The sequence below is a fragment of the Coturnix japonica genome, chromosome 16 (assembly GCF_054131305.1).
Source record: "Coturnix japonica strain WE chromosome 16, WE-NBRP24, whole genome shotgun sequence".
Classification (NCBI taxonomy): Eukaryota; Metazoa; Chordata; class Aves; order Galliformes; family Phasianidae; genus Coturnix; species Coturnix japonica.
The window spans coordinates 4,031,490-4,043,907 of record NC_140678.1 but is presented as its reverse complement, the minus strand read 5'-3'; the positions used below and the strand labels follow the sequence as shown (position 1 = coordinate 4,043,907).

At 40.5% G+C, this 12,418-nt stretch overlaps 1 long non-coding RNA gene across 2 annotated transcripts in view; it reads right to left on the bottom strand.

Annotated features, from left to right (window-relative positions):
• LOC146758171 (uncharacterized) overlaps positions 1–12,418 on the bottom strand; it is a 30,484-nt gene that overhangs the window by 15,965 nt on the left and 2,101 nt on the right. Inside the window, exons 2-3 of one of the 2 annotated variants that reach the window (XR_014935106.1) lie at positions 10,507–10,575; positions 6,230–6,362 (exon numbers count right to left, since the gene is read on the bottom strand). This is a non-coding gene — a long non-coding RNA (uncharacterized LOC146758171). Of the gene's footprint in view, positions 1–6,229; positions 6,363–10,506; positions 10,576–12,418 lie in introns of those variants that run through there. The other variant, XR_014935105.1, reaches the window with a different exon arrangement.

Sequence of the window (12,418 nt, the reverse complement as noted above, 5' to 3'; positions counted from 1 at the left end):
CATCTTTCTAATCTGCTCTGTCTAATCCAGCCAACATTTTATTTTAGCACAGCTCTTATTACTGCTGATGAGGCTGTGTTGGGTGAGAGGGGTATCTGTATCTTTTACATAACCTGATAAAGCAGAGCACAGGTAGGTAGAACAGTGGATAACAATTAATGAATGCTTAAAATATATATATATTTTTTTTTTAGGAAGTAGATGGTATATTCTTCTGTTGGTCTGGGAATGGGTTTGACAGAGCTGCCTTCCCTGAATTTTGAGAGAACAGACTGAATAGACTCCATTCTGCATAAAATGCACTGATCTAAATAGTCCATGTATGTTCTATTTACTGTGATGTGGATTTGAGAAATATATATATATATATTTAAGTGGATGTAGTATGTGAAATAAGTTTCTATAATGGGAAGTACTTCATCGTTTCAGTCATGAAGGATTCAATGATAAATTCTAGGTGGACTATGGTTTTCAATTGTTGCTTATGATTTGGCTGCACTGACTCAGAGAAAACAATAGAGTTCAGGGGCTTCCAGTCCCTTACAGGGTTCAAAAAGCAAATCACAGCATGCTGAAATGCTTCTGAATACCAAAGCCCTTGCATTTTCCCTTTTCATCTATAATCAAGCAGCACTTCTCCTCCCTTGATGCTAGTGAATACATTAGGGTATAAACTTTATAATCTCTAGAGCTGTTCCCTAGAATAGATGCAAGCAGAGTGCTTGGTTAGGGACAACCAGAGGCTGGGAGAGATGATTACCTTCAGGCAGTCTCAGTAGAACTTCCCAGGGCTTCTACAGATGCAGCCTAATTCAGGACTTACAATGCTGAACAGACTTCCATTATGGGGGCTGGCAATGTTGATGCACATCTACACTCAGACAGCTCCTAGTTAAAATGCACACCAGTGGCTCCAGCAGCAGCTCAGTTGGAGTTCATTAACAGCAAAATCATTCCAAAGGACATTGTCTCCAAGTGGAAATAATTCCATTTTTTTTCAGGGTTGATTTATAGTTGCATATAGCCTGGAGATTTTGCTAAGGATTGTGTTGAAAGTGGAGTTAGAGATTGGGCCTTGGTTGTACAGCCATGTTGTAGGCATCAGTAAGATTAACTCCAGGTATGCGTGTGGCCATCTACCACGGTGAGACTCCAGTTGAAACAGGGTGTGTTAAAATGAATTTATTTTAAAGAGGTGTCTTCAAAGCATGTGTGTGCTTTGGGAATCCAGTGCTGACCATACGTCATAGACTCTGCACTGCTAATGGAGGATCTCTACCCACAACAGTAATGGGGGAGCAAATGCTCCAGACCAGTATGGCTTTTAATACAGTGAGGGGTTGCTGTGGTGGGAAATCTTAGTCCATTTTAATCAGCAGGTATTAAATAAACAAAGGAATGACCGCTAATAGATACAAATGGATTGCCACACAGCTTGAGTTTCAACTTTCTCTTACTTGTTTGCCAGAGACTGTGTATTGGAATATACAAGACAACAACTAATGATTTAGTAATATGCTGCAAATAAGCACCTAATTGCCAGGTCTAAGAAGGGAAGGAATAAAAAGCAACTAGGGAGGCTATTGGTCATCTTAGCTTTGATTCATTATCAAATCATTTCTTATCTTGCAAGAAACATGCTGGTAATGCTCATCTTACATGTATGTCACTGTTACTCAAGAATAAGTCTGGTGCCTGTTCAATGAAAGCTCAGCTCTATTTTTAAAATCTACTCACTCTGAAAGGACAATCTTTATAAACAACAAAAAGACAACAAAAAATTGTATGGCAAAAGGGACAAAATTGCTCCTCAACAAAGGCTCCTATCAGCAGCCTGTAAATAATGTGCCAAAGGCCAGAACCTGCCTTTCAAAGAGGCTCTGCAGCCTCAGTGTGTACTTTGAGAGCAATTAAGGGACATGAGCAACATGATAATTATCTCATGGGTGACATTTTCATTGGCTCTTTGGGAAAAAGGAGAGATGAGTTTGAGATGGTGGTGATCAATGTTCATTCTAACATCACATAAGTGGCATGGTAACATGTGGGAAATAGTCCTGGAAAGCAAAATGAACAAGGAAAGAAGGTGGGGAGGGGAGAGATGGTGAAGACTGAAGGATTTTAAATCCTTAAAGCTGAAAGGCTGAGCTACAGTAGGAAGCAGAAGGACATAACTTGATATAATCAGAGCAAACTGGGAATTGGAACAGGCATCAGAAGGTCTGGCAGAGCCAAGTAGTGCAGGAACAGGAGTCAGAAGGACTGCAGGATTACTGATGGAGAAGAAGGCAATGGATCCCCCATGAGGTGAGAAGGAAGTCTCTAAGAGATGGTATTCACATGTACTTGCACAGGGAAACTTCCCCTGTAAGTACATCAACATTAATTCCTCTTCCTTTTACCGTTACCAACCATCTACAATGGGCAGCATTGTCCCAGAATTAGTCCATTGTGTCACGGCTTTCTTAGGTCACAGTGGTACTCAGAGCATAAGGAAGGAGGAACAAGAGCTCTACCAGACAGAGAATAAGCTGTTCACATGATGTGCAAACAATTTCAAGCAGACCTGATAGACAAAAGTGTCTGCTCTGCATTCTCCTGCATTGTCTGGTAAAAGAGATCTCAATGGCAGAAATAATGTGTTTGGGTTTTTTTGTTTGTTTGTTTGTTTTGGTTTGTTTTTGGTTTGTTTTTTTTTCTAGATAAACATTCGTAATAATTCTCCAACTGTGCTGAAGTCAGAAATCAACAGGCATATTCAGTCTGGAGGAATCTCCCAGGGTACCAGTAGAATGCATTAACAGTGTATTTCTCCAGCAAGAAGTGATGGGAAGAGCACAGAGCAAAAACAAGGTAAGGCAGTTAAAAACAACCTATACTTTTAGACCCAAGGCTTCCACAGAAACCTCTGGAGATAATGTTTTAGAAGTCCAACTTGGACTCCTGTTACTTAAAACTGTCCACAATATTTTTCTCTGGACCAATTTGCTGTCCTGATTATTAATGTAGCTAATGACTGCTGCCTTTTCCTTTATCAGCAGGTTTGTTGTGTTTTTGTTGGTGTTTTTTTGTTTGTTTGTTTTGTTTTCTTTGTTAATACAAGCAGAGAGAAGCAGAGAGAAGATGAAGAAATAATCTCTCGAAGGATGCAGTAATACTACTAAACCTAACTAAAAAGAACTCAGCCATACACATAATCCTCAGGAAAATTCATCTCCACCCTCCCAGCAGACTCTGGTGAGAGCCCTTGAAGCGGTAATTAAAGTCTATTGAGTGGCAACTGCACCTGTTTAGAAAGGCGAGTGTGGGTAAGAGGTACACAAAGGGAGATGAGCAGCAGAGAGGGAGTGTGAGAGGAGCAGCTGGAGGTGGAGAAGAAGGGAAGTGGAAAGAGGAGAAAATGTATTTGTTGGAGAAGTCAATCCAATGAGATGTGCATTTTCCATTCTTCCCTTTATTAGCTTTCTGTCTGCCCTTCTGTACCCCTTCACACATGCAGCTGGCTTCTACCCACTCTCACACCCACTGATGAAAACTGCAGGGGAGATTTCCCCAGTTAGCTGGAGCACTGGACCAGCTGCTCCTCTAGTGTAAATCAACAGAGTCCCACTGAAGTCCTTGTGGATTTACAATCAGCTCATGCTCATTTACACCAGCTGAAGATCTGTGCCAGTGACACTCATTAACAGTCACTGGGCTACTCAGGCTAGCAGCTGGGACATGCTAGTTCTTGTCTGCTGGGCTCTCTTTCTCTCTAGAATAGAGCTTGTCCTTTTGTGTTAGCTTTGTTACCCAAGTGTAAATCCTGTAGCATCTGGGATGAATAAATCAGTGATGTATCTAGATTTCAGCAGATATGGCTGAGAGCAAGAGTCTAGGCAGAAAATGACTGAAATGGAGGAAACCAGTGCAGTGCTTATGGGCAAGACAATGTGCATATAACATTGCTATTTTTGCACATGTAGCTCCCAGATGTTCTGTATCACATTCAGATGGTCCTAGATTGTATCTGTGAAGCCATGCAAAATGAACTTACTCTTAAATACAGCTGGTAATAGTAGAGTTTTTCATGACCTTGCAGACTACTACTGATCCAAGGACCACTGGTGTGGAACCTCTGTTTTGCCCAGAGAATTTACACTTCATACCATGCTTGCAGGCCAAAATCTGTGATGTGTAGTGATGTAATGTGGAAGTTCTGGCAGTTTATTGAAAGTGGTGCACAGAGCAGTGCTGACTTGTCTCACCAGATAACTTAATACTGGCTTGCTAATGGCAGAAATCAGCAGGTTATGTAATAAAACAATGGAGAAAAGATGAACACAAAAAGTGGCAGAGAAGTCATCCAATGTTTGAGAAGAACAGTAAGAAAAAGAGGTCATTCTTTAGTACAGAAATCTGGACTGCCCTAGCAATCAAGGAGACAAAGACTAGAGTTGTATAGTGACATACATGCATGGTCCAAGAGATTTGCTATCCTGAAACCCGTGGATTGATAACAAATCCTAGTTCCTTTGCCATAATCTCAACTTCATCTTTGATGTCATTAAACAGGGTTTCATCTTGTTTGCCCTAGAGGGCATTTCAGATGAAGCTAGAAAGACATAGCACATCGCCTCTGTATAATTAATCAAAGGCTCTGACAACAGAATTATTTCTTACACTCAACCTATGCACACACACTATTGAAGCCTACTCATTTAATTCCCTTTATCCAACCTAAAGAAGGCTTTCTGTGTTACTATGCATTTGCAATGGGCTACATTAATAAGAACTATCCCTTTTCACCGTAATTCTGTATGTGCCCCAGCAATAAACTGCACTAAACTAGAATTTCCAGGATGAGAGCAACCTGTTGTTGAGCCGAGAAAAATGATTCAGGCAGAATAATTTGACTGGTGTTTGCAAAATTTTCTCTCTTGCTGGACTTGGTGGTAGACAGTCCCTTGTGAATCCCTTCATTCTGTTCAGGCTGGCTCGGATGATTGAAATAAGCCACAGGACTTTCTTCCTGATCCCCAGTTTTCAGAGCACATACACATCAATGCTGGTGCAAAGTTGTTGCACCCACTTTCTGCAAGTGTTAGCGATGTCTCTTTAGCATGTAGTCCTGGAGGCTGTACCAAGAACTGCGTCCTTGTGAATGAAATGAGCATTCAGCAAAAGCCAATTCCTCTGTCTGTTAAGGGTGAGATTTACAATTAATTGGAAGTATGGTCCATCCAACTCGCTGAAGCTCAGCTACAGCTGAGACAGACAGATATGTCTGAACAAGAAAGCAGCCTACCAAGCATTGTCTTAGGGTGAGATTGATTTTTGCACTGGCTGCAAAGGAAACCTATGTAACTCACTCAACACCAAATGCCTAACTAATAAGTTACAGTCACGTGAGAAGAATCATACCCCATATACCTCTCCTAAATTCTAGTCTTCTACAAAATCATCAGATAGGTAAACATCATGTGATATACTGCCTTATTTCTATATTTTTGCTCTTGAATACTCTTCTCTCTCTCTTTTTTCCTTCTAGCCCTCCTGTTCCTCAGCCTTTTTCCTTTTCTGCCTTCCCTCTCGTTACTGAGTAACCTTTTGACTTTTCCATCAATAAGTCTAAAGAGCATTTGAACCATTCTGTTCCCCCCCATCTCTCCTCCCTCCAGTTCCAAGTCAGGCAAACACATCGATCAGAAGAGGTCAGGAAATATCTGGTGTTTTGTTGTCAGGATGATAATAACATTGCAGTTGTGAATGGGCTGCTGCAGGTCTGATCATGGACACCTGCAGGGTTTGTTTAATTGCATTTAATGACAAATCCTATACAGAGGAGCATTGCCAGAGAGATTTATTATCCACCAAAGAGGCAAAGCACAACAGCTCAAAATATAATTTGCACTCAGCATTTTTCCCCCTGCCTCTCTTTAAACCATTGTAATAAAAAACAAATCGGGTAAAGCGGGAAACACTAGTCTGAGAAGGCGGCAAGGGGCAGAGGACAGAGACTGAAACCAAAGGAAATAACAGTAATAACGGCACACTGTTCTTTCTACCATCCCTGTGGTCTGGTATATAGAAAACACTGTTTGTTTAATTTACGGCCTGGAAGTGCAGCTGGGGATCTCTCTGTGATAAACCAGCCTCTTCTCAGATAGCTGGAGGCTAAGCTCTTGAGTCCCTGTTCTTTCTAATCAGGCTTTTTTTCACCATGTTTGGTAGCTAAGTTTAGACCTTCTCTATGTAAACAATTACAAAGAAACTACAGAAGCTTCTCAGCACTATGGCTTTCACCTACCGCAATTACAAGAAGGCATAAGTTTCCATATTGTTGAAATCTCTGGAAGAAACTACACGTGGCAGATCCCATCCTGAAAAAATATCACATTGAGAAATATAGCCCTACAGAGGCAGCTTCTCTATCAGAAGTCTAGACAAAAGTCTTACACACCTCTGAGTCTGGACAGAATTTATGTGTTCTACTAAATACCAAGCTCCTAAGAAGGAATATGTACCTGTAAAACCAACAGAGGACCTCATTCCTTGAGAGGACCTCAAGCCGATTACTTCTCTTGCTTATTATGTGACTACCTAGTAAAAACTTGTGGCTAATCCCTTTGACAACCTGGTATATCGCTGCTAGGCAGAGCTTAGTTCCAGAACAATCGTACAGAGTTGTTACTTGAAATGGTGCAGTTGCACTAGATGACCTTTGAAGGTTCCTTCCAACCAAGCTATTATAGCCTAGCCCAGTCTACTCTACTCTAATTACAATCCAAGTTGGCACTTTCCAAAACCATTTTCTCTCTCATGAGTTCATAAGTGATCTTTATGATTCTTACTCTCTCTTCCAATTACTCTTGGCAGAATACTGAATTCTCCTGGCCAGCTTATTTCTAAAAATTGCCTTGCCCCACTGAAGTGTTTTTTCTTTTCTTTTCTTTTCTTTTCTTTTCTTTTCTTTTCTTTTCTTTTCTTTTCTTTTCTTTTCTTTTCTTTTCTTTTCTTTTCTTTTCTTTTCTTTTCTTTTCTTTTCTTTTCTTTTCTTTCCTTTTCTTTTCCTTTTCTTTTCCTTTTCTTTTCCTTTTCTTTTCCTTTTCTTTTCCTTTCTTTTCTTTTCTTTTCTTTTCTTTTCTTTTCTTTTCTTTTCTTTTCTTTTCTTTTCTTTTCTTTTCTTTTCTTTTCTTTTCTTTTCTTTTCTTTTCTTTTCTTTTCTTTTCTTTTCCCTTCCCTTCCCTTCCCTTCCCTTCCCTTCCCTTCCCTTCCCTTCCCTTCCCTTCCCTTTTCGGCGGGTATGGGGGGGGTGCAGGGGTACGCTCTGTAGCATGGCAGAGGAGAAGATATGCTGCCCTTTAGAGAAAATGCCTTAATTGCTGCCCTTTAGAGAAAATGCCTTAATTTAGGAAATTCAAGTACAGGCCAAAAGAGGCATGTAAAGTTGATTCAGAATAAGCAAAGGGTGCATGTTCACTTACATTCTACTTCATATTCAGATTAAATTTTGCACTTTAAATGATGTGCACCAGGAAGTTTGAGGATAATGGCAATCTTGTTTCAAAAAAATATCAGCCGGGAGTGTCCCTTCTGCAGTGTTTAGTGTCTATTTTAATAGAGGTAGAAATTGGCAGTTTGTAGTCATTACACAAACATGGTGTAGGGTAACACCTGGACTTCAGTTTTATCTGATTTCCTGGACAATGGCAGTATCGCTAATACCCCCTGTTAAATAAGACCACCTGGACATCTCCTGGTATCAGCTCAAGCTATTACAAACATGCTTACTACCTAGGCTAGCACAATGGATTGTTATCTCCTGAGCAGCACAAATCCCCAGATTGAAACAAGCCATCTGGAATCTGATTAAAGTGTCCATAGAAAGTACATATGTTTAAAATGGAGAGAAAGGGAGAGTGGAAAGGCTGGACCGTGCTCAGTGGGGTACAATCTCTGCCAGAGCCAGCAAACTTCGTTCACTGAAAATTCCTTCTCCTTCTGTGAAAGAAGCCTTTCACCAAAGCAGCTCTACAGAGGTGAGTGAGGCTGCTGGAGGATATTTTAATTCGTTTTAATTTTTTAAAGCTGTTGACAAAAGTATGTTTAAGAGTCTTAGTTTGACAACAGGAAGGATACCATCCCTTGTCCAATTCCGCTGCCTGAGAGAAGTATGCCCCAATCAGACAATGGCGGTCAAAAGGAATAAAGCAAAATCATTTCCTTGGGTGTGAGCCAGCATTGTCCTTTCATGCATTATTCATGAAAGATGCAAGGTATCAACGGCAAAAGCTGGGGAGTGGGAGCAAAGCTAAACCCGGGGTGAAATGAATTTCTCTTCAACAAATTCAGAGAAAAGGAAACAGAAAAAGATTTTGTTTTTCTTGCTTAAATCAGTCTCTCAGTAGGATTCCAGGAAACTTGGTGCTATCGTTTTCTTATCTTTTTCTTTGCTGCTTGATTCATTTTCTCTAGCATTCCCAAGTAGGTATTGAATTTACTTATTTTAGTCAGACTAAACTACAACAGAAGGATAGGCAAGCTGACAGAGCACTCCAGGAGAAGTTTATCACAGGGTATGGAAAAAAGAGATCCTGCTGAGTTCTGATATCCCTGGAAAACAAAAACATGACCCAAACTTTTATAGATATACACAGTCTTCTGAGTGAGAAAATGGAGCAAAAAGTCATAGATCCAGTCACCAAATTGGATAGAAGATTATAGTGACATTTGACATGGTCTTACAGAGAACTCTGTGATTTTTTGTTTGTTTTTGCACTGCCTAACATGTCTGGCAGCCATCTCTGAAATGAAATGCAAGTATTGAATGAATGAGAACAAGTGAGGAAGGGTAACAGAAGAAGAAATGAAGAAGGATATCCCTGACAAGGAGGTGCTACTTTCTGTGGTCTGGCTCTGTGTGGAAGACTAGTGATTTTGTTGTTCTGATTTATAAAGGTGACAACAAATCATAGCCTGCCATACAGCACAGATCTTCACTCTTGCTGGTAGGAAGAGATTGCTGACAGGACAGGGTTGGGCTCTGAGTGAAGCTACTGAGGAGTGTCAATGAAGAAGCAGGCTGTGGAGCTCATCCTGAAGCCTTGAGTATCTCTAAGCACAGCAATCTACTACTTTAACTTCAAAGCAATTTCACATCAAGATCAACTATCATCTTCATACTGCAGATTGAGGAATCTTAAGTGTCTAACTTAATAGAACATGTAATATTTCTGTGGCAGAGTTGGGGTTTGAACCTCAGCTGCTGAGGTCTGCTGGTCACTCAGAGCTCCTGCTTGTTTTGAAGTTCCAACTTCTTGCTTCCAACAGGGTTTTAAAAACCGAAAAAAGTAAGCTTTCATTACCAGCCAGAGGCTCTATTCTCAGAGATATTTAGGTGTGAAAATGAAATTCCTGAATCCTGCTGAGGCCAGAGGGGAAGGTAAGTACTGAAATGTCTCTAATAATTTGGGTTGGTGGAGCTGTATTTTCTTTGTCTGCTCAGCATTGCACACTTGTCATTGTTATTACCTGAAGGGAGGGTGAGAGAGAACTGAGCCATGCTCTTTTCAGTGGTCTCAAGATAAGAGGCAGAGGGGGAAAAATGAAATGCAGAAGGTTCTGTCTGAAGGCATCAGGAAACATTTCTGTGCTGTGAGAGTGACCAAGCCCTAGAACAGGTTGCTCAGAGAAGTCGTAGAGCCCTCCTCCATTCTTGAAAGTACTCAAAAGCCACTGCAAGATGAAGATAGCCACTGACATTCAAATCAATCTGTTTTAAAGTTTACGAACTTATTTTACAGCCCTCATCGTCAGATTCCTTGCGGGCCCTCATCTTTTGTTTCCTGATGATACTGAACAGCTCCTAGGCTCTGTTTCCTAAATGTTTGTTTATCTGCTGCAATTTCTTATGCCAGTGTCTGCCTTATTTGGTACCTTGTTAAAGGAAATAGCTATTCTCACTTCTTAGGAAGATGGCTAAGAGTTCTTTGTCTGTCTGGAAGACTGCATGCTCGTCGTGGCTTTTGTCCTCCCAGGGAGCCATGTGTTGCAAAGGAGAATGAAGAGATAACTTGCTGAACTACTCTCAAGGAAACTGATGGTACAATAAAAGCAAATTGAACCTAATTCTTAAGTGCAAATCTGATGCTCTTGCTACCTTGCGATTTGCCTCAAAGCTAGTTTTTTCTCCTTTAAATTTGGAAGAGAAATGGTTCAAATTCCAAGATGCTGTTATTATCATGCCAGATAATCTGTGAAGTAGGAGCAGAGCAATTTTTTTCCCAGGAAATTTACTGCTAAAGGAATTTAACAACTGTACAAATTGCTGCCTATTGATGATGCATGAAAGAAAAGATCATGTTTCATAAGATGAACTACATACTCTCCCTTTCTTCCATCCTTCCACTGATATATTAAAATTACAAAAAATCAGAGGGCAGTAGTGCAACCACTAATGCTGAAATTGCCAGGCTGGTGTCTCATGTAAACGGAACTTTGATGATTTACTGTTACCCAACATACCTCTCCGCTTTGTTCATTTTATGCAGACTGATAAAAATCCTTCCTTCCAGGTAGCAATGGCCTCATGCCCTGTATAAGCACAGAAAATAATGTCATCGCAAGCCTTAATGATGAAGGTAGTTATAGGACAAAGGCCCCTGCAGCAAGTTGGGTATTGGGTCATTGTTCCAGCTAATGTCATGGTGCCATTTCTCACTATTTCTAGAATTGTTCTCTTTGTACAGCAAATTTCTCATGTAGTTACTTACAAATACAGAAGATCTTGTCTTCTATGGACTTAGTAGCAAAAGATTGTCTTCCTCTGACGTCTGCAAATTAGACAATCCCCTAAAAGCTGCAGAGATTGATAAAAACTTAAATTTAAAACCTAAATTTGAGCTTAGAAAAAATAAGGATCTCAACCCAGTCTGCTGTTAGCCCTCAGTATAATGACAGACTAAGCACAAAGACGTTAACAGAAAATTTTGCAGGAATCCAAGTTATCCATTCACAGTTCCGGAAGTAATTAGGGATTCAGTAAATCAGCACAAACCTAACTCCTGAAGTGCTTATGAGTGCAGATCCAAATTTATCCACATTTTGAGGAAAGAGATGTGAAATAGTAGATGAGGAACATTCCATCCTTTCATGCTAAAACTGTGTTCCATGTCATGTAGCCAAGCTCTTTTATTATTATCTACTTAGTATATTATGGTTGCTGCAAATACCTTATAAAGAATTGAAACTCTGATTTTGGTTGCTCTATAAGCAGAGAAGATGCAACCTGTAAACTCAGAGTTTAAGGATTTAGAAAGCAAGATAGATAGATTCCCTTGTTACAGGCAGGGAAATAAGACATTGGAAGATTAAATGACCAGCCTGTGATCAGAAAAAGAGTTTCTAGCGAAGGTGGGGTCTCAGCCTATATTTCCAAAGTTTCTGCCCAACACTTTAGTGATCCATTCATTTGCTTTTTTTTAAAGACAAGTACCATGTCATTATTTCTCTGGGGAAAAAAAAAATATGCTACTCCTTCAGCAGCCAGTACTATATAATTCAGCTTGTCTGAAAGGGAATATGAAATGGCAGTTTCAAAATAAATAAATAAATAAAAATAAATAACCTCCTGCCACACAGTCTGGCAGCCCCATCAAAATGTCTCATGTCATCTTCTTTTCCTCTGATGGGTATTTAAGTTCCCTCTATACTCTTAGATCAGTGGCTGGGGCTTTATCTGCACTACCCTACAAAGCCAAAATCATGGAGTCTCCAGTGCCACGTGGAGGACATACTCTGTAGATGAGGAATGCGATACCTTCCAGTCCTTCAGTTCAATGCTAGGTGGTCAGTCCCAAATGGCTTTAGGAGCCTGTGAAGGTTTCCTGGCAGATTCTGTGATAAGGAGTAGTGACTGTTCCTCATGAGGATTCAGGAACCACCCCATGTGACAGACCTGCTCACCCATATGCACAACTAGCTCACAGTGCTAGATGGGATGTTACATGCTGGCAGATCTCTTCTATTCCTGTGTTGTATCAGTGGGAGCTGCTCATCTGACGGCAGTCTAATGCAGGAGACAGTATCCATCTATGGGTGATGTCTTCAGGCATCCTGGGAGTGACCTGGTTTGACATTGTTTTGGTGGTGACTTCTATAAAAGAAGTCAAACAAAACAGGAGAACCAATGTGACAAGGGAAATTGATCAGAATGCCTCAGTTTCTGCCTCTCATCCAGCCCAAATCCTGCCCCACTACAGCACATCAGTGCAAGACAAGTTGATGTAACACGGCCACCAACATGTTCTGTGACCTCTCAGACCAGATAATCCACTCACAGCTAGATCAAGGGTGTACATGGCTCATCTATTTCATACCCGTGCTTCCAATCTTTACTAAGCATTTTCTTTATTGATGGGAAAAAAAATCCAAAACA